The sequence below is a fragment of the Salmo salar genome, chromosome ssa25 (genome assembly GCF_905237065.1).
Source record: "Salmo salar chromosome ssa25, Ssal_v3.1, whole genome shotgun sequence".
Taxonomy (NCBI): domain Eukaryota; kingdom Metazoa; phylum Chordata; class Actinopteri; order Salmoniformes; family Salmonidae; genus Salmo; species Salmo salar.
The window spans coordinates 4,067,570-4,088,446 of NC_059466.1; the positions used below are offsets into that span (position 1 = coordinate 4,067,570).

At 50.7% G+C, this 20,877-nt stretch overlaps 3 non-coding genes and 1 pseudogene across 3 annotated transcripts; all 4 read right to left on the reverse strand.

Moving 5' to 3' along the window:
* Positions 1–5,719: 5,719 nt before the first annotated feature.
* Positions 5,720–5,836, reverse strand: LOC123730652 (U5 spliceosomal RNA). The gene has a single exon (XR_006762087.1). It is a non-coding gene; the product is annotated as a U5 spliceosomal RNA (small nuclear RNA).
* A 560-nt stretch (positions 5,837–6,396) lies between these two features.
* On the reverse strand, positions 6,397–6,571 carry LOC123730698 (uncharacterized; annotated as a pseudogene).
* Positions 6,572–16,175: 9,604 nt separating this feature from the next.
* On the reverse strand, positions 16,176–16,292 carry LOC123730653 (U5 spliceosomal RNA). Its single transcript, XR_006762088.1, has one exon. It is a non-coding gene; the product is annotated as a U5 spliceosomal RNA (small nuclear RNA).
* Positions 16,293–16,719: 427 nt separating this feature from the next.
* Positions 16,720–16,902, reverse strand: LOC123730688 (U2 spliceosomal RNA). The gene has a single exon (XR_006762123.1). It is a non-coding gene; the product is annotated as a U2 spliceosomal RNA (small nuclear RNA).
* Positions 16,903–20,877: the final 3,975 nt, after the last annotated feature.

The following is a 20,877-nucleotide window of genomic DNA, read 5'->3' on the forward strand; positions in this document are numbered from 1 at the left end:
ATCCTCCCTCTCAAATCTCCCTCCACTCTCCTCACTATTCCCTCCACCCCCCAGTCTGCTCCTGACTTAACCAGGCCCTGCCTGGCATCCCACAGCCCTTTCTTAAAAAGACTGATAAGCAGCCACAACAGAAAACGATCCCTACCTACCCCCCCTGCTCTCCCCACCCCTCTCTCCACCCTCACCCATGTTAAAACAAAACCCTCCTTCACTCTCCCTAGCAACCCCTGAGCCCTGGCCCACACTACTCCTGCGAAAGCACAGTCCCAGTACATGTGGCGTATTGTCTCCTCCCCACCACAAGTTGGTCTCGGGCACTGGGGGACCGTGCCAAGCTATGCCGGTACATGATGGATCTTACCGGCAAGCACTTGTGGAGGCTTAACCAATTTAGATCCTTAAGACGATTGTCTAGGCCCCGCGCCTGTATGGTCTCCCAGACCACAGCAGGGGTACCCACCACAGGGGGCGCACAAACGGTCCGTCTGACCTCTTCGTACAGGCGTCTGTGGTCCAAACCTACTCGGGCGACTTCAACCTCGGGATGCGCACGTAGCCACTTTGCCGCATGGCTGAAGTGCCACGGCAGCTGTTCAGCCCGAGGACCCGTGTTGGACCACACCATTATGCTTCTCGCCTGGTACGAAAAACACCCGCAGGAAATAACCGGAGGGATGAATCACTGGATTAGCGAGCTCATTCAATAAAAACGAAACAAAAATCGAGTCCAGCTTGAGTGGGAAGTGTGGAACTCCTCTCCCTCCCTCCCCCGATGGTTGAGAGCATGCGAGCCCTGGCGACATACTCATACCTGCCCCCCACATGAACTGAAACACGAGCCTTACTAGCCCCCTCCTCATGCTCGCTGGCAAAGGATAGATGTATGCCAAGTACAGAAGGGAAGGCAGTACATCCACTTTCAGGACCAGGACCTTGCCCAAGAAAGACAAGGATCTGGCCTTCCACATTGCCATCTTCCTCTGTACCACAGCAACTCTCATGTTCCAGTTCAGTGTCGCGGAGCCGGAGGTCTCAAAAAGGACCCCAAGAATCCTCAGGGCCCCATTACAGAGAGATAGTCCCCCGGGCACGTCCGTCCTGCCCCGCCATCTGCCGAAATACTTAACAGACGACTTGGCGAGGTTAAGGACCGCTCCCGACGCGCGGGTAAAGTCTCCAATTATGGCCAGAGACCTTAGCAGGCATGAGTCCTTGCACAAAAGCAAGGTGGTGTCATCTGCGTACTGTGTCATCTTAACATGCAAACCGCCGCTTCCAGGGACCAGCAAGCCCTCCACCCCTGCGTCAGCCCTAATGGCAGCTGCCAGGGGCTCCATATAGAGCACGAAAAGGAGTGCCGAGAGCGGGCATCCCTGCCTGACCCCTGATGAGAGGCCAAACACGTCACTCAGATGGCTGTTTATGCTCACCCGGCACCCCGCTCCCACATACAAAATCTTGATCCACTTTATAAAGCGATCACTAAACCCTAACCTACCTAATACTCTGAAAAGAAAAGCCCTACTGACGCGATCAAAAGCCTTGGCCTGATCAAGCGCCGCTACCATCAGAGGTAGACTTCTATCCTCAACCCAGGCGATGGAGTCCCTGATCAGTTGGAGGTTCCACCTAATGGAACGGCCTTCCACCCCACACGTTTGATCCTCATGGACAACGTAGGGAAGGGCTGTGCGCAAACGGTCTGCCATGACCTTAGCTAGTATCTTGTAATCTACGCACAGCATGGTCAACGGCCGCCAGTTGCTAAGGTCGGCGGCGTCCCCCCTCTTGTAGAGGAGGGACAGCACACCTACAGCCATCGACCTGCCCGGGACTCCAGTCTCGAGAACGGCCGTCAGGACTTCGAGGACCACCGGTCCAAGCATACCCCAAAACTTGAGGTAAAACTCAGCCGGCAGCCCATCCATCCCAGGCACCTTCCCTTTCCCCATCCTCTTGAGGGCGCTCTCCACCTCCTCTAGTGTTATTGGGGCTTCCATCGCCTTTCTAATGTCCTCCGGCACACGCCGGGACAAGTGTTCTAAGAACACGGTACCCTGCTCTTTTCTACTACCCTCTCCTGGAAAAACCCCCGGAAATGGTCAGTTGCCACCCTGACCATCTGCTCCGGCTCCCTAACCACCCTACCCTGTCCATCCCTCACCCCATAAAAAACCTGTCTTATCTGCTTTTCCCTAACTGATTTGAAAAACACTGCAGAGCAGGTCTCATTCTGCTCTATAAACTCAGAGTGTGCGCGCTGCAGGAAAGCACGGGCCTTCCGCTCGTGCACCTCCCTGAGCTGAGCCTTGAGGCTGGTAGCGTGCTCAACGTCCATCGAAGTACCGAGGTTACCAGCCTCGTACTCAAGATCGAGTAAACGTTGGAGCTGCTCCACCTCCCTTCTCTCCTCTCTCCCCTTCCTCTTACAAAAACCAATAATAAATACCCTAATTCTTACCTTAACTACCTCCCACCATTCCAAAACCCCTCCGCACATTGGCCGGAGACCCTCAAGCCCCCGAAAAAAAACAGAAAAAACATTTACAAAAGCCCGCTCCTCCAGGATATCCCGGTCGAGCTTCCAGTACCCCCTACCGAAAAGGCAGACAGGCGCCTTGACCCGAAGGAGTACCCCGTCGTGATCCGAGAAAAACACAGGCAGCAGACGCCCAGACAAAAGCCCCAAGGATTTGGGTAGAAATACATAGTCCAGCCTCCGCTCGACCCCCCGAGAGTTACGCCACGTGGGACCTGCTAGCGCCGGAGTAGTGTTAAGGCCTCCATCCACCAGACCATGGCTTGCCATAAGTCCGGTGATGGCCCCCACGCTACTATCCCCTACCCCTCCTAATTCTACATTAAAATCCCCTCCCACTATCAAAACTCTGTTTGTGGCACACAGAGGTGCCAGACTCTCCACCATCTCCCTTCTCTCTGGCACCGTCTGTGGCCCGTATACCCCTATAATCCTAAGTCTAAAATCCCCTAACGTTATGTCCACCCCCAAAACCCTCCCCTGCATTGCAACGTACGTGCCTTCCACCTTCACCTCCCTAGTCCCAAACAAAATCCCAACCCCTGATGAGTGGACACCCCCCACACTCCACACCGACTTCCCTTTTACCCACTCTTTTTTAAACTGCTCTACATCCCCCCCATCCCTTAAATGTACCTCCTGCAAGAAACAAAAGGTAAAACATATGTTTGATAAACAACTAAAAACAGCAGTTCTCTTTACAGTGTCCCTTAGACCCCGAACATTCATAGTCATTATTTGAATGTTTGCCATGGTTGCACATTTAAAAAGAAAAATCAACCAGGTGCAGGGTTCAAGTACTCACTCTGTCTGGTGGGTAAAGGTCCTCATCGATCATGGACGCTGGACCAGCAGCCCCCGAGGCCCCCCCAACCCTCCCACCCCCCATACCGTCCTCCTGAGAACCCCATGACGCAGGGAAGGGGTTGGGGATGGGGTGTCCCGGCGTCCCAGAATTAACCTGAGACACCCCATCCCCATCTGGCAAAAACAGCCCCGGGGACGACAGGTCCGCGTCCATCCGGATGATTGGGAGAGATGGACCCCGCGAGGACAGGGAAGACACCTCGGCAGTACTGACCATCTCCCCAACACCTCGTACATCCACGGACAAAAACCCTTGACCCGCTACCTCTGAGGCCTCCCCATCCACTGCGTCCCCCCTCTGAGAAGCCCAAGATGCAGGTAAGGGGTTGGGGTTGTGGATGGGGGGGTCCCGGCGTCCCTGAAAAAGCCTGAGACACCCCATCACCATCGGGCATACACAGCGCAGGGGTCACCAGATCTATTTCCATCTGGGTGGGTGTGAGAGATGAGACCCGCGGTGACAGGGGAGTCACCTCTGTGGCACTGTCCCCAAATACCCTCCCCACCCCTTCCAGCCCACTCTGGCCCTCTCCCGTCTCGAGGGAAAGCCTCTTTTTCTTTTTCTTCCTCCGGGCCTCACCCGATTCCAATAACAGCCCTGACTCCTGCTGGGCCTGCTGTGCTGTGGATGCGTCCCTCTTCGTTCTTGGAGTGGCTGGCAATGGCGAGATGGACCCCCATTCCGCCATCCTCGTTTGTGAGACCTGGATCTCCTCCACCATCTCCCTCATCTCCCCCACGAGGGCCCCGAAAGCCTCTTCATCTATGAAGACTTCGTCGAGGGATGAGCCCAACTCTCCCGTTGCTCCACCAACCTCTCCCGGCGGCCTACTGATGGATTGAGTACACGTTGACACCTGGGTCTCCGGGACCACCTCCACCGATGACCTCTCCAAAACGACCTTACCCCCCGACGTTTGGAGCTGGCAAGGACCGGGCTTGCTTCTCCGGTTCCCCACTCACCATCCTCCTTGCTGCCTCTTCCAGCCTGTGACCTAGGTCCCCTTCTCCTAGCCTCCTCTTCTCCTCCACGCCCTTTCCTCCGGCCATCCTTCCCCCAGCAGCCGCTGCCGCGTATGTTTGTTGCCTCGCCGGGCACTCTCGAAACAGGTGCTGCTTACTGCCACACCCATGACATTCTTTTGGTGCCGTACAATTTTTGGCCTCATGTTCCTCCGACATGCAAAACCTGCATTTTACCAACCCACATGAAGCTGTTCCATGCCCGTACTCCCTGCATTTCCTGCAGAAAGGTGGCTGACGAGCATAGAACAGCATGCCTCTGTCCGACCCTAAAGAAAACACCGCAGGGGGATGCAAAAAGCCCTCAAACCCCCCCGGATCTTCCCTTAGGAGCACCTGGAATTGGCGGCGGCCGTTCCAGAAGCCCAGCGAGTCCTTTACATATCTGGCTCCCGATGTTACCTCGCAGTAGCGACCCAAAAAGGCTGCCACTGCCATATCCGTCACGTGTGGATTATACATATGTATATTTATTGTTCTAAAATTCCTTCTTGCCAGGCACACGATGTTGAAAAAGGACAGAGGTCTCTCCCCCTTTGCCTCCTTTACCTTCTCCATTACTTCATCACTCTTACTTTCCGTGTAGAAAGTTACATCGTATGCCTCCTCCATTGAGTTCCCCTGCAGGCACATCACATCTGGGACTTTCAGAGATAGCGCCCCCATCAACACGGTCCTCGCAAAGGTGTCCCTCGGCATCCTTACATCTCCTTCTTGCTTCCATGCAAATCTTACTGTGTTCTTTAGTCCGGCATTCGGAACCGACCCTGTGTTCCCACTACCCGCCATTTCGGTATGGCTGTATTTTAAATTTGTTTTGATTTTTCCCGCCAAAAATCTAAAACTCTCTCACCGCCCTCCGGCCATCGGCTTTTAACTCAGCGAGCTTTGAGGCACCGCAGTACCGAGCTTGATCTGAGCCAAAAGGCCGAGAAGCGATAACCCACAAATTGACCCCTGCACCCGCCGGGCCCCCGGGGGCCTCGGCAGACCTCATCGGTTTGGCAAAAGTTGGCTCCTCCTCACCCAACGCTTCCCTGGTGACAGGCGGGTGTGTTTTTTTTTTAAAAGTCGCTAATGCGTCGTTAGGTCACTAGCTCTTTAATCCTAGTGCGACTATTTGTTCAATGCCCGGCAAATACACCAGTCATCGTCGGGCTTGAACTCAATTGCCCGAGCGACTACTTTGAGTGGAAAAAATACGCCGGTCGGTCAGCCGGCTTCAAGTCAAACGCCTGAGCAAAAAGTCTCGGCGTCATCTCTGTCAATTTCTCTTGAAACAAGATACCGGGCTCTGCCAGAAGCAAAGCCCTTCCAAAAATACGTTGAACTCGTAAGTGTTCCTCTCCACGGAAGTCTTTAGTAAAAGGCGAAAGGCTTGTGCGTAATGAAGAGAAACCAGAGTCGTATGGAAGTCAGAGGTCGGGGCCCGAGACACACACGGTGCACTCTAGGCCGGGTCCCCGCGGGTGGTCCCCGAACCCACTCTTCCAAGTTTTCGAGGGCTGTGGGTAAAAAGTCACAGACAGACAGACAGACAGACAGATAGACAATCCTGGTGAAGTGATTGTATTTTTGGGGGGGCTCAAAAACACACACACACACACACACAATCCTGGTGAAGTGATTGTATTTTTGGGGGGGGCTCAAAAACAAACACACACACACACAGACACACACACACACACACACACACACACACACACAATCCTGGTGAAGTGATTGTATTTTTTTGGGGGGGCTCAAAAACACACACACACACACACACACACACACTCCTGGCCAATGTATTATTTTATTTTTTTTTAAATTTTTTAAAGTAAAATGGCGGGAAAACGGGGGACCCCCATGAAGGGGGCTTCGCACTTGTTTCAGTTTGGATGATTCTTCTTTTTTCATTCCTTCTCTTCTTCTGCTAGCTGTTTTACATAGCTTGGTGTATTTCTTTTTCCTTGACAATGGGAGAAAAGTGTTGCACCGTTCCCGGAGGTACTGCAATACCGGGTCGATGCGTGGAGCGGACGGAGCAAGCCCCATTTCCGACTCCCTGTTCGAAAAATCCATTTAATATGTAGTCCCCCGATGGGGGACGTATCAGATATTAAACTGATAAGAACAGATTTTTTTTTTAGAAAAAATAATTTATTACAATCAATGCCATTCATACAATACAAAACAATACAAACTCATACATTCCATCCAAACACAAATAATAATGGCATTTTTAAATTCAAAACCAAACGAAAACCCAAAACAAAAACTCAGGGGAGCATCATCCCTCCCCGTCATCCTAAACACTAACTTTCCCTATCTTCCCGTCCCTAATCTAAAATAACCCCAGCCCTAACCCCCCTTCCATCTCTCCCGGGCAGCATGCTGCCCCACTTCCTCTCCTCCCTCTTTATCCTCCCTCTCAAATCTCCTTCCACCCTCCTCACTATCCCTTCCACCCCCCAATCTTTCCCTGTCTTAACCATGTTCTGCCTGGCTTCCCACAGCCCCCGCTTAAAGAGGCTCATGAGAAGCCAGAGCAGAAACCTATCCCTATCCGTCCCCCTCGCTCTCCCTACACCTCTCTCTAACCTAGCCCACGTCAATACAAAATCACCTCTAACCCTTCCTAACAACACCCGTGCCTTTGCCCATACTACTCCGGCAATGGCACAGTCCCAAAAGACATGGCGCACAGTCTCCTCCCTGCCACAAGAAAGTCTTGGACAGGTGGGGGATCGCGCCAAGCTATGCCGGTACATGGTGGAGCGTACCGGCAAACACTTGTGGAGGCTCAACCAATTCAGGTCCTTGAGCCTGTTGTCCAGGCCCCGCGCCTGCACTCCCTCCCAGACCGCCGCCGGGATGCCCACTACAGGTGCCGGACTTACTGCCCGTCTAACCTCCTCGTACAGGTGCCTGTGATCTAAACCTACTCGGGCGACTTCAACCTCGGGGTGCGCACGCAGCCACTTGGCCGCATGGCCAAAGTGCCACGGCAGCTGTTCCGCCCGAGGACCCGTGTTAGACCACACCATTATGCTTCTCGCCTGATACGAGAAGAACACCCGCAGGAGGTAACCGGACGGGTGTAGTACTGGCTGAGCAAGCTCCGCCAACAGAAAAGAAACAAAAATTGCGTCCAGCTTGAGGGGGAGATGTGGTACCCCCCAACCTCCCTCCCCGATGGGACAGATCATGCGTGCCCTGGCGACCCACTCGTACCTGCCACCCCACATGAACTGAAACACCAGCCTCACTAGAGGCCTCCTCAGACAAGCCGGCAATGGGTAGATGTACGCCAAGTACAATAGAGATGGCAATCCATCCACCTTTAGAACCAGGACCTTGCCTAAAAAAGACAAAGACCTAGCCCTCCACATCGCTAGCTTCCTCTGTACCACTGCGATGCGCATGTTCCAGTTCAGCGTCGCTGAGCCGGAGGTCTCAAAATGGACCCCGAGAATCCTCAGGGCCCCGTTACAGAGAGATAACCCTCCGGGCACATCCGTCCTACCACTCCATCTTCCGAAAAACTTAATGGAAGACTTCACGTGGTTAAGAACCGCTCCCGACGCTTGGGTGAAGTCCCCAATGATGGCAAGGGACCTTGTCAGGCACGAGTCCTTGCAAAGCAGCAAGGAGGTGTCGTCGGCGTACTGCGTCAACTTGACACGGTGACCGCCACTTCCAGGTATCAGCAATCCCTCCACCCCTGTGTCTGCCCTAATGGCAGCCCCCAGAGTCTCCATGTACAGAACGAAAAGGAGAGCCGAGAGCGGGCATCCCTGCCTGACCCCAGACGAGAGGTCAAAAACGTCACCTAAGTGACTGTTTACGCTAACTCGGCACCCCGCTCCGACATATAAAGTACGGATCCATCCTATAAACTTTTCCCCAAATCCTAATCTACCTAACACCCTGAATAGAAAGGATCTATTCACGCGATCAAAGGCTTTCGCCTGATCTAGCGCTGCTACCATTAACCTCTTGGGGCTAGGTGGGACGCTAGCGTGCCACCTGTGGTGCACTCCATCAACAGCAGGTGCATTTCAAGAGCGGCAAATTTGAATCCAAATAAATGTCAAAATTCAAATTTTTCAAAAATACAACTATGTTACACCATTTGAAAGATAAACATCTCCTTAATCTAACCACGTTTTACGATTTCAAAAAGGTTTTACGGCGAAAGCATAAATTTAGAGTATGTTAGGACAGTACATTTACAAGAGTTGTGTGTAATGTTTTGTCAATTCAAAGACAGGGTCACCAAAACCATAAAACCAGCTAAAATGATGCACTAACCTTTTACAATCTCCATCAGATGACACTCCTAGGACATTATGTTAGACAATGCATGCATTTTTAGTTCTATCAAGTTCATATTTATATACAAAAACAGCGTTTTACTATGGCATTGATGTTGAGGAAATCGTTTCCCTCCAATAACCGGCAGTCAAGTCAGCGTCACAAATTAAATAATTAAAATTAGAAAACATTTGTAAAATATTATATTGTCATTTAAAGAATTATAGATTTACATCTTTTGAACGCAATCAACTTGCCAGATTTAAAAATAACCTTACTGGGAAATCACACTTTGCAATAATCTGAGCACTGTGCCCAGAAAAATACGCGTTGCGATACAGACTAGACGTCATGTTGGGGAGATCTAAAATCGAAAATACTATGTAAATAATCCATTACCTTTGATTCTCTTCATCAGATGTCACTTCCAGGTATCACAGGTCCATAACGAATGTAGTTTTGTTCAAAAAAGCTCATCATTTATGTCCAAAAATCTCCGTCTGCCAAATGAGTTCTGTTATACTCACAGACACCATTCAAACAGTTTTGGAAACTTTAGAGTGTTTTCTATCCATATATAATAAGTATATGCATATTCTAGTTACTGGGTAGGATTAGTAACCAGATTAAATCGGGTACAGTTTTTTTATCCAGACGTGCAAATGCTGCCCCCTAGACCCAACAGGTTAAAGGCAGCCCTCTGTCTTCTACCCACGCGATGGAGTCCCTGATCAACTGTAGGTTCCACCTAATAGAGCGGCCCTCTACCCCGCACGTCCGATCCTCATGGACGACGTAGGGAAGGGCTGTGCGCAACCGGTCCGCTAAGACCTTTTCTAACAACTTATAGTCTACGCACAGCATGGTCAACGGCCGCCAGTTGCTAAGGTCTGTTACTTCCCCCTTCTTGTAAAGAAGTGACAGCACACCGACAGCCATTGATCCCCCCGGGACCCCCGTCTCAAGGATGGCCTTCAAGACTTCGAGGACCACTGGTCCAAGTATACCCCAAAACTTGAGGTAAAACTCGGCCGGCAGCCCATCCATCCCAGGCACCTTCCCTTTTCCCATCCTCCTGAGAGCGCTCTCAACCTCCTCGAGGGAGATCTGAGCCTCCATCACGTCTCTAATGTCCTCCGGCAAACGCCGGGACAAGTGTTCTAAAAACACATTTCCCTGCTCTACATCTATTACCCTCTCTTTAAATAAACCTCGGAAATTATCAGTTGTCACCCTGACCATCTCCTCCGGCTTTCTAACTATACTGCCATTTTCTTCCCTAACCCCATGCATTACCTTCCTACTCTGCCTGCCCCTAACTGACTTAAAGAACATAGCGGAACAAGTCTCATTGTGTTCTAAAAAGCCATTATGCGCACGCTCCAGGAAAGCTCGAGCCTTCCGCTCCTGCAGCTCCCTGAGCTGCGCCTTCAGGGCTGTGGATCTCTCCCAGTCAATCGACCCGCCGAGGTTGCCTGCCTCATACTCGAGTTCAATCAACCTTTGGATATGATCCACCTCCCTCCTTTCCTCCCTTTTTTTCCTCCTGCAATACCCTATTATAAAAGCCCTAATCCTTACCTTAACTAAATCCCACCACTCTAACACCCCCTCGCACATGGACCGGAGGCCTTCAAGCCTCCGAAAGAAACCCAAAAAGCGTCGACGAAAGCTTGCTCTTCCAGCACCTCCCGATCTAACTTCCAGTACCCCCTACCGAAGAGGCAGACTGGCGACCCCACCTGCAGGAGCACCCCGTCGTGGTCTGAGAAGAACACAGGCAACAGCCGCCCAGACAACCGACCCAAAGACCTTGATAGAAAAATATAGTCGAGCCTCCGCGCAACCCCCCGGGAGTTGCGCCATGTGGGACCAGCCATTGTCGGAGTAGTGTGCAGGCCTCCATCAACCAGACCATGGCAAGCCATTAGCCCAGTGATGGAGCCTGCACTACTATCCCCCCCTACCCCTAAATCTATATTAAAATCCCCTCCTATCACTAAGTGCCTATTTGTAACACACAGGGGCGCCAGACAGTCCACCATCTCCCTTCTGTCTGCCGCCACCTGTGGCCCGTACACCACCACTAATCTAAATTTACAATCTCTTACAGTGACATCCACCCCCAACACCCTCCCCTGCATAACCACAAAATAACCCTCCACCTTTACCTCCCTATGCCCACACAAAATCCCTACCCCCGATGAGTGCACCCCCCCTATACTCCAAACCGACTCCCCCTTGTCCCACTCCCTCCTAAACCTACTGATATCCCCTCCATCCCTCAGGTGAACCTCCTGCAAAAAACAAAAATCAAAACCCACACCTTCCAAATAACTAAAAACCGCCCTCCTCTTAACAAAATTCCTTAATCCCCTTACGTTTAAACTAACAAACGTAAAATTTAACCCCATGAATAATTATAATAAATAAAACAAATCAACCTTTACTCAAGAAAAAAACTAAACCCCAACAGAAAAACAAAAAACAGGAGACTCACCCGATGCTCCCCTGCTCCATGTCTACCGGCGGGAACGCCGTCCGTACACCCGACGTGTCCTCCATTTCACCAACCCAGGATGCAGGAATGGTGTTTGGCACCGGGGTGCCCTGCATCCTGGGTCTACCCGCACACTCCTCCCCCTCCCCAGCGCTATAGCTGGTCTGAAAGAGAATAGGGGAGACGGAGTCCCCAAACAAAAAACTCCCCACCTCCTCATCCACCCAGCCCTGGGCCTTGTTAGGTGGGTCCCCCCCCACCAGAAGTTGAGGGTTTGGGGAATCCAGCGGCAACCCAGAGGTCTCTCCCGCCCCCATCGGTCTCTTGGCCTCCCTCTCACTGTCAGCCAAACGCACCCTCCTCTTCGCCCTCTTCTTTGGTGATGGTGGTAGAGGAGAGATACCCCCCTCTGTCCCCGCCAGCTCCTCCACCATACCCCTCATCTCTTCCACCAGGGCACTTTCCCCCCACTCCCGCCTCCCCCCCTCCTCCTCCTCCTCCACTGGTCCTTCCACCGTCTCCTTCGCCACCACCCCCCCTCGCGCTCTTCTCTCTCAGGCTCCTCCACTCTCTTGCATTCCTCCTCCTCCTCTCTTCCCAGTTCTTTTGCTCCCGTTCCTTCCTTGTCTGCCTCCACTCCTGTTGCCGCTCCTTGTTCCTCCTCCTTCCTTGTGGCCTTCCCCTCGGGGCCTGTGCTCACGTCCTGAGCCGGCCTTCCATCCCCTCCTCTTCTTCCCCCATCCCCCGCTCCTGCTCCCCCCCCAGCTGCAGACGCGTATGACCTCTGGCGAGCCGGGCACTCCCGCCACAGGTGTGCAGACGAGCCACACCCGTGGCACGCCTTCGGCACGTCGCAGTCCCTCGCCTCGTGCTCTCCAGATCCACAAAATCTGCACTTTTTTGTACTGCACGAGGCGAGGGTATGGCCGGCCATACAACGCCTGCAAAACGGGGGCTGACGTGCATAAAACAACGTCCCCTGTCAGCCCCCAGGGAGAACATAGCGGGGGATGGAGGTAGCCACCCTGTCCCTTTGGGTCCTCCCTGAGTAGGGCCTGGAACCCTCTCCTCCCATTCCAAAACCCCAGGGAGTCCCTGAGGAGCCTTGCTGAGGATACCTTGTCCATATACCTCCCCAGAAAGGCCCTCACCTCTTCGTCCTTGACATGGGGGTTATAGATGTTTACGGTTACCACCCTGAAATTATTCCTCGCCAAGCTTGTGACCTCGTAATGGCACATCGGCCTTCCAGCTCCAACTTCTCTCACCTTCTGCATGATCTCATCATGTTTTTCTTCATTGTAAAAAGTCACATCATAAGCGGCTTCTGTGGGATTCCCCTGGAGGCAAAAAACGTCTTTAACCTGTTAGGGCTAGGGGGCAGCATTGACACGGCTGGATAAAAAACATACCCGATTTAATCTGGTTACCACTCCTACTCAGTAACTAGAATATGCATATACTTATTACATATGGATAGAAAACACCCTAAATTTTCTAAAACTGTTTGAATGGTGTCTGTGAGTATAACAGAACTCAAATGGCAGGTCAAAACCTGAGAGATTCCTTTACAGGAAGTGGCCTGTCTGACCATTTCTGGAACTTCTTTGCCATCTCTATCATTTACTAAGGATCTCTGCTCTAACGTGACACTTCCCACGTCGTCCATAGGCTCTCAGAGCCCGGGAAAAAAGAGAATGTCGTCATTCCAGCCCCAGGCTGAAACACATTATCGCCTTTCTCAAGTGGCCCATCAAGAGACACTAGCTTATGCGCGTGACCCCGACCGCCCCCGCCTTTGGGATTTTTTCCTCTGTTTGCCGAAAAGGAGATTCCCTGTCGGAATTTTATCGCTTTTCTACGAGAAAAATGACGTAAAAATTGATTTTAAACAGCGGTTGACATGCTTCGACGTACGGCAATGGAATACTTTGAATTTTATTGTCAGGAATTGCGCCAAGCGCGCGACACTTCTTTACTATTTCGGATAGTGTCTGGAACGCACGAACAAAACGCCGCTATTCGGATATAACGATGGATTATTTTGGACCAAACCAACATTTGTTATTGAAGTAGACGTCCTGGGTGTGCATTCTGACGAAGACAACAAAAGGTAATGACATTTTTATAATAGTAAATATGATTATGGTGAGTGCTAAACTTGCCGGGTGTCTAAATAAGCGAGCCCGTGATGCCTGGGCTATGTACTTAGAATATTGCAAAATGTGCTTTCACCAAAAAGCTATTTTAAAATCGGACATATCGAGTGCATAGAGGAGGTCTGTATCTATAATTCTTAAAATAATTGTTATGCTTTTTGTGAACGTTTATCGTGAGTAATTTAGTAAAATGTTAGCGAATTCCCCGTAAGTTTGCGGGGGTATGCTAGTTCTGAACGTCACATGCTAATGTAAAAAGCTGGTTTTTGATATAAATATGAACTTGATTGAACAAAACATGCATGTATTGTATAACATAATGTCCTAGGGTTGTCATCTGATGAAGATCATCAAAGGTGAGTGCTGCATTTAGCTGTCTTCTGGGTTTTGGTGACATTATATGCTGGCTTGAAAAATGGGTGTGTGATTATTTCTGGCTTGGTACTCTGCTGACATAATCTAATGTTTTGCTTTCGTTGTAAAGCCTTTTTGAAATCGGACAGTGTGGTTAGATTAACGAGAGTCTTATCTTTAAAACCTGTTAGGGCTAGGGGGCAGCATTGACACGGCTGGATAAAAAACATACCCGATTTAATCTGGTTACCACTCCTACTCAGTAACTAGAATATGCATATACTTATTACATATGGATAGAAAACACCCTAAATTTTCTAAAACTGTTTGAATGGTGTCTGTGAGTATAACAGAACTCAAATGGCAGGTCAAAACCTGAGAGATTCCTTTACAGGAAGTGGCCTGTCTGACCATTTCTGGAACTTCTTTGCCATCTCTATCATTTACTAAGGATCTCTGCTCTAACGTGACACTTCCCACGTCGTCCATAGGCTCTCATAGCCCGGGAAAAAGAGAATGTCGTCATCCCAGCCCCAGGCTGAAACACATTATCGCCTTTCTCAAGTGGCCCATCAAGAGACACTAGCTTATGCGCGTGACCCCGACCGCCCCGCCTTTGGGATTTTTTCCTCTGTTTGCCGAAAAGGAGATTCCCTGTCGGAATTTTACCGCTTTTCTACGAGAAAAATGACGTAAAAATTGATTTTAAACAGCGGTTGACATGCTTCGACGTACGGCAATTGAATACTTTGAATTTTATTGTCAGGAATTGCGCCAAGCGCGCGACACTTCTTTACTATTTCGGATAGTGTCTGGAACGCATCGAACAAAACGCCGCTATTCGGATATAACGATGGATTATTTTGGACCAAACCAACATTTGTTATTGAAGTAGACGTCCTGGGTGTGCATTCTGACGAAGACAACAAAAGGTAATGACATTTTTATAATAGTAAATATGATTATGGTGAGTGCTAAACTTGCCGGGTGTCTAAATAGCGAGCCCGTGATGCCTGGGCTATATACTTAGAATATTGCAAAATGTGCTTTCACCAAAAAGCTATTTTAAAATCGGACATATCGAGTGCATAGAGGAGGTCTGTATCTATAATTCTTAAAATAATTGTTATGCTTTTTGTGAACGTTTATCGTGAGTAATTTAGTAAAATGTTAGCGAATTCCCGTAAGTTTGCGGGGGGTATGCTAGTTCTGAACGTCACATGCTAATGTAAAAAGATGGTTTTTGATATAAATATGAACTTGATTGAACAAAACATGCATGTATTGTATAACATAATGTCCTAGGGTTGTCATCTGATGAAGATCATCAAAGGTGAGTGCTGCATTTAGCTGTCTTCTGGGTTTTGGTGACATTATATGCTGGCTTGAAAAATGGGTGTCTGATTATTTCTGGCTTGGTACTCTGCTGACATAATCTAATGTTTTGCTTTCGTTGTAAAGCCTTTTTGAAATCGGACAGTGTGGTTAGATTAACGAGAGTCTTATTTTTAAATGGCTGTAAAATAGTCATATGTTTGAGAAATTGAAGTAATAGGATTTTGAAGATTTTGAAAATCGCGCCACAGGCTGGCAGTGGATGTTACGTAGGTGGGACGAATTCGTCCCGCCGGTCCCATAGAGGTTAAATGGCTGTAAAATAGTCATATGTTTGAGAAATTGAAGTAATATGATTTTGAAGATTTTGAAAATCGCGCCACAGGATGGCAGTGGCTGTTACGTAGGTGGGACGAATTCGTCCCGCCGGTCCCATAGAGGTTAACCGCCAGCTTCAATACCCCCATCAGGATCGTCCTCCCAAAGGTTTCTCTCCCGGCTGGCTCCAACTCCTTATCCCTCCATGCAAACCGTACTGTGTTTGCTAGAGCCATACCAGGAACCGACCTGCTGCTTGAATTCCGCGCCATTTTTCTTGATAAATGCGCTCAAAAAAAATTTGGAGGGAAAATTAAAAAAGTTTCCAACCCAAGAAAACTCTCCTCCCTACCACCTTCGACCTTCTGACTCAGCGAGCTCTGGGGCACCTCGGTACCAAGCTTGATCTGAGCCAAAAGGCCGAGAAGCGATAACCCACAAATTGACCCCTGCACCCGCCGGGCCCCCGGGGGCCTCGGCAGACCTCATCGGTTTGGCAAAAGTTGGCTCCTCCTCACCCAACGCTTCCCTGGTGACAGGCGGGTGTGTTTTTTTTAAAAAGTCGCTAATGCGTCGTTAGGTCACTAGCTCTTTAATCCTAGTGCGACTATTTGTTCAATGCCCGGCAAATACACCAGTCATCGTCGGGCTTGAACTCAATTGCCCGAGCGACTACTTTGAGTGGAAAAAATACGCCGGTCGGTCAGCCGGCTTCAAGTCAAACGCCTGAGCAAAAAGTCTCGGCGTCATCTCTGTCAATTTCTCTTGAAACAAGATACCGGGCTCTGCCAGAAGCAAAGCCCTTCCAAAAATACGTTGAACTCGTAAGTGTTCCTCTCCACGGAAGTCTTTAGTAAAAGGCGAAAGGCTTGTGCGTAATGAAGAGAAACCAGAGTCGTATGGAAGTCAGAGGTCGGGGCCCGAGACACACACGGTGCACTCTAGGCCGGGTCCCCGCGGGTGGTCCCCGAACCCACTCTTCCAAGTTTTCTAGGGCTGTGGGTAAAAAGTGACAGACAGACAGACAGACAATCCTGGTGAAGTGATTGTATTTTTTGGGGGGGCTCAAAAACACACACACACACACAATCCTGGTGAAGTGATTGTATTTTTTGGGGGGGCTCAAAAACACACACACACACACACACAATCCTGGCCAATGTTTTTTTTTTTTAAGTAAAATGGCGGGAAAACGGGGGACCCCCATGAATGGGGCTTCGCACTTGTTTCAGTTTGGATGATTCTTATTTTTTTCATTCCTTCTCTTCTTCTGCTAGCTGTTTTACATAGCTTGGTGTATTTCTTTTTCCTTGACAATGGGAGAAAAGTGTTGCACCGTTCCCGGAGGTACTGCAATACCGGGTCGATGCGTGGAGCGGACGGAGCAAGCCCCATTTCCGACTCCCTGTTCGAAAAATCCATTTAATATGTAGTCCCCCGATGGGGGACGTATCAGATATTAAACTGATAAGAACAGATTTTTTTTGATTTTTTTTAATAAAATATATTTATTACGTTCAATGCCTTTCAATACAAAACCATATATCAATCAAAAATCATAACTAGGCATTTTTAAACTATATCACAAACACTAAAACCCCAAAACAAAGACTCGTCTTCCCTTCCCACCTAAAAACCAAAACCCATACCCACATCAAATACCCAAAGAAACTCACCCTATACTCCCGACCGACGGGGACGCCTCCTCCACTCCTGACGCTCCTCCGTCGGCCACCATCCCCTCTCCCCTGGAAACAACACCAATACCCGGCACACCCACACTCTGTGTCTTGTGCCCCCCACTCAAATCCACCACCCCCCTCCTCCGGGCTCCGGCTCGAGCACCCCATGCCCCCAAACAGGAAACTTGCTCCTTCCTCCATCCCCCATTCCTGGGCCATGCCTGGTAGGTCCAGCTCTGCCAGGGGTATAAAAACACATGAAGAAGAGGGAGCCCACGAGAGCCCTGCAACCTCTCCCCCCTGCCCTTCCCCCACCACCACCCTTTTACCACCCTTCTTCCTCCTGCTGTCCGGGCGCTCCCCTTCTTCGGTCTCTTTATTGGTGGAGGGCGCAGCCAGGGAACATTCCTTTCCGCGTCCGTCAGCCCCCCCCTCGCTTCGTTCATATTGTCTGGCAGCCCCCCACCATCTCCCTTAGCTCCTCCACCCGTGATCTCACCTCTTTACTGTCCCCCCACTCCTTCACTCCTTCTCCTACTGGTCCCGCCAACACTGCCTTCTCTGTCTCCTCCCTTTCTGTCTCTTTCTTCTCCACCACCTTCTTCCCTGTCTCCTTCCTTTCTGTCTCTTTCTTCTCCACCACCTTCTTCCCGGTCTCCTTCCTTTCTGTCTCTTTTTTCTCCACCGCCTTCTTCCCAGTCTCCTCCCTCTCTGTTCCCTTCTCCGTCTCCTTCCTCTCCACCGCCGTCTTCTCCGGCCCCTCCACTCTCCTGTCTCCTTCCTCCTCTTTCTCTCCTTCAGCCTCCTGCCCTTCCGTTTCCACTATGCTGTAGTCTTCTTTTCCTTTTTTTCCTCCCGCTTCCGTTTTTAATTTATTACCGTCAATACCATTCATACTTTACAAAATCATAATTTTCATTCTAATTCAAATAATAATGGCATTTGTATTCCAAAAACAAAATAAAACCCAAACAAAAAACTCAGGGGAGCATCATCCCTCCCCGTCATCCTACACACTACCTTTCCCGTCCCTATTCTAAAATAACCCCAGCCCTAATCCCCCCTTCCATCTCTCCCGGGCAGCGTGCTGCCCCACTTCCTCTCCTCCCTCTTCATCCTCCCCCTCAAATCGCCTTCCATCCTCCTCACTATTCCTTCCACCCCCCAATCTCTCCCTGTCTTGACCATGTTCTGCCTGGCTTCCCACAGCCCCCACTTAAAGAGGCTCATGAGAAGCCAGAGCAGAAACCTATCCCTATCCGTCCCCCTCGCTCTCCCTACACCTCTCTCTAACCTAGCCCAAGTCAACACAAAATCACCTCTAACCCTTCCTAACAACACCCGTGCCTTCGCCCATACTACTCCGGCAATGGCACAGTCCCAAAAGACATGGCGCACAGTCTCCTCCCTGCCACAAGAAGTTCTTGGGCAGGTGGGGGATCGCGCCAAGCTATGCCGGTACATGGTGGAGCGCACCGGCAAACACTTGTGGAGGCTCAACCAATTCAGGTCCTTGAGCCTGTTGTCCAGACCCCGCGCCTGCACTCCCTCCCAGACCACTGCCGGGATGCCCACTACAGGTGCTGGACTTACTGCCCGTCTGACCTCCTCGTACAGGTGCCTGTGATCTAAACCTACTCGGGCGACTTCAACCTCGGGGTGCACACGCAGCCACTTGGCCGCATGGCCAAAGTGCCACGGCAGCTGTTCCGCCCGAAGACCCGTGTTAGACCACACCATTACGCTTCTCGCCTGATACGAGAAGAACACCCGCAGGAGGTAACCGGACGGGTGTATTACTGGCTGAGCAAGCTCCGTCAACAAAAAGAAACAAAAATTGCGTCCAGCTTGAGGGGGAGATGTGGTACCCCCCTACCTCCCTCCCCCGATGGGACAGAGCATGCGTGCCCTGGCGACCCACTCGTACCTGCCACCCCACATGAACTGAAACACCAGCCTCACTAGAGGCCTCCTCAGACTAGCCGGCAATGGGTAGATGTACGCCAAGTACAATAGAGATGGCAATACATCCACCTTGAGAACCAGGACCTTGCCTAAAAAGGACAAAGACCTAGCCCTCCACATCGCTAGCTTCCTCTGTACCACTGCGATGCCCATGTTCCAGTTCAGCGTCGCTGAGCCGGAGGTCTCAAAATGGACCCCGAGTATCCTCGGCCCCGTTACAGAGAGATAACCCTCCGGGCACATCCGTCCTACCACTCCATCTTCCGAAAAACTTAACGGAAGACTTCGCATGGTTAAGAACCGCCCCCGACGCTCGGGTGAAATCCCCACTGATGGCAAGGGACCTCATCAGGCACGAGTCCTTGCAAAGCAGCAAGGAGGTGTCGTCGGCGTACTGGGTCAACTTTACACGGAGACCGCCACTTCCAGGAATCAGCAAGCCCTCCACCCCTGTGTCTGCCCTAATGGCAGCCCCCAGAGGCTCCATGTACAGAAGAGGAGAGCCGAGAGCGGGCATCCCTGCCTGACCCCAGACGAGAGGTCAAAAAACGTCACCTAAGTGACTGTTAACGCTAACCCGGCACCCCGCTCCGACATATAAAGTACGGATCCATCCTATAAACTTTTCCCCAAAATCCTAATCTACCTAACACCCTGAATAGAAAAGATCTATTCACGCGATCAAAGGCTTTCGCCTGATCTAGCGCTGCTACCATTAAAGGCAGCCCTCTATCTTCTACCCAAGCGATGGAGTCCCTAATCAACTGTAGGTTCCATCTAATCGAGCGGCCCTCTACCCCGCACGTCTGATCCTCATGGACGACGTAGGGAAGGGCTGTGCGTAACCGGTCCGCTAAGACCTTTGCTAACAACTTATAGTCTACGCACAGCATGGTCAACGGCCGCCAGTTGCCAAGGTCAGTTACTTCCCCCTTCTTGTAAAGAAGTGACAGCACCCCAACAGCCATTGATCCCCCCCGGGACCCCCGTCTCAAGGATGGCCTTCAAGACTTCGAGGACCACTGGTCCAATTATACCCCAAAACTTGAGGTAAAACTCGGCCGGCAGCCCATCCATCCCAGGCACCTTCCCTTTTCCCATCCTCCTGAGAGCACTCTCAACCTCCTCGAGGGAGATCTGAGCCTCCATCACGTCTCTAATGTCCTCCGGCAATCGCCGGGACAAGTGTTCTAAAAACACATTTCCCTGCTCTACATCTATTACCCTCTCTTTAAATAAACCTCGGAAATGATCAGTTGTTACCCTGACCATTTCCTCCGGTTTTCTAACTATGCTACCATCTTCTTTCCTCACCCCATGCATTATCTTCCTACTCTGTCTGCCCCTAACCGACTTAAAGAACATAGCGGAACAAGTCTCATTATGTTCTAGAAAGCTATTATGCGCACGCTCCAGGAAAGCTCGAGCCTTCCGCTCCTGCAGCTCCCTGAGCTGCGCCTTCAGGTCAGTGGATCTCTCTCAGTCAATCGACCCGCCGAGGTTGCCTGCCTCGTACTCGAGTTCGAGCAACCTTTGGATACGATCCACCTCCCTCCTTTCCTCCCTTTTTTTTCCTCTTACAATATCCTATTATAAAAGCCCTAATCCTTACCTTAACTAAATCCCACCACTCTAACACCCCCTCGCACATGGACCGGAGGCCTTCAAGCCCCCGAAAGAAACCAAAAAAAGGTGTCGACGAAAGCTTGCTCCTCCAGCACATCCCGATCTAATTTCCAGTACCCCCTACCGAAGAGGCAGACTGGCGGCCCCACCTGCAGGAGCACCCCGTCGTGATCTGAGAAGAAAACAGGCAACAGCCGCCCAGACAACTGA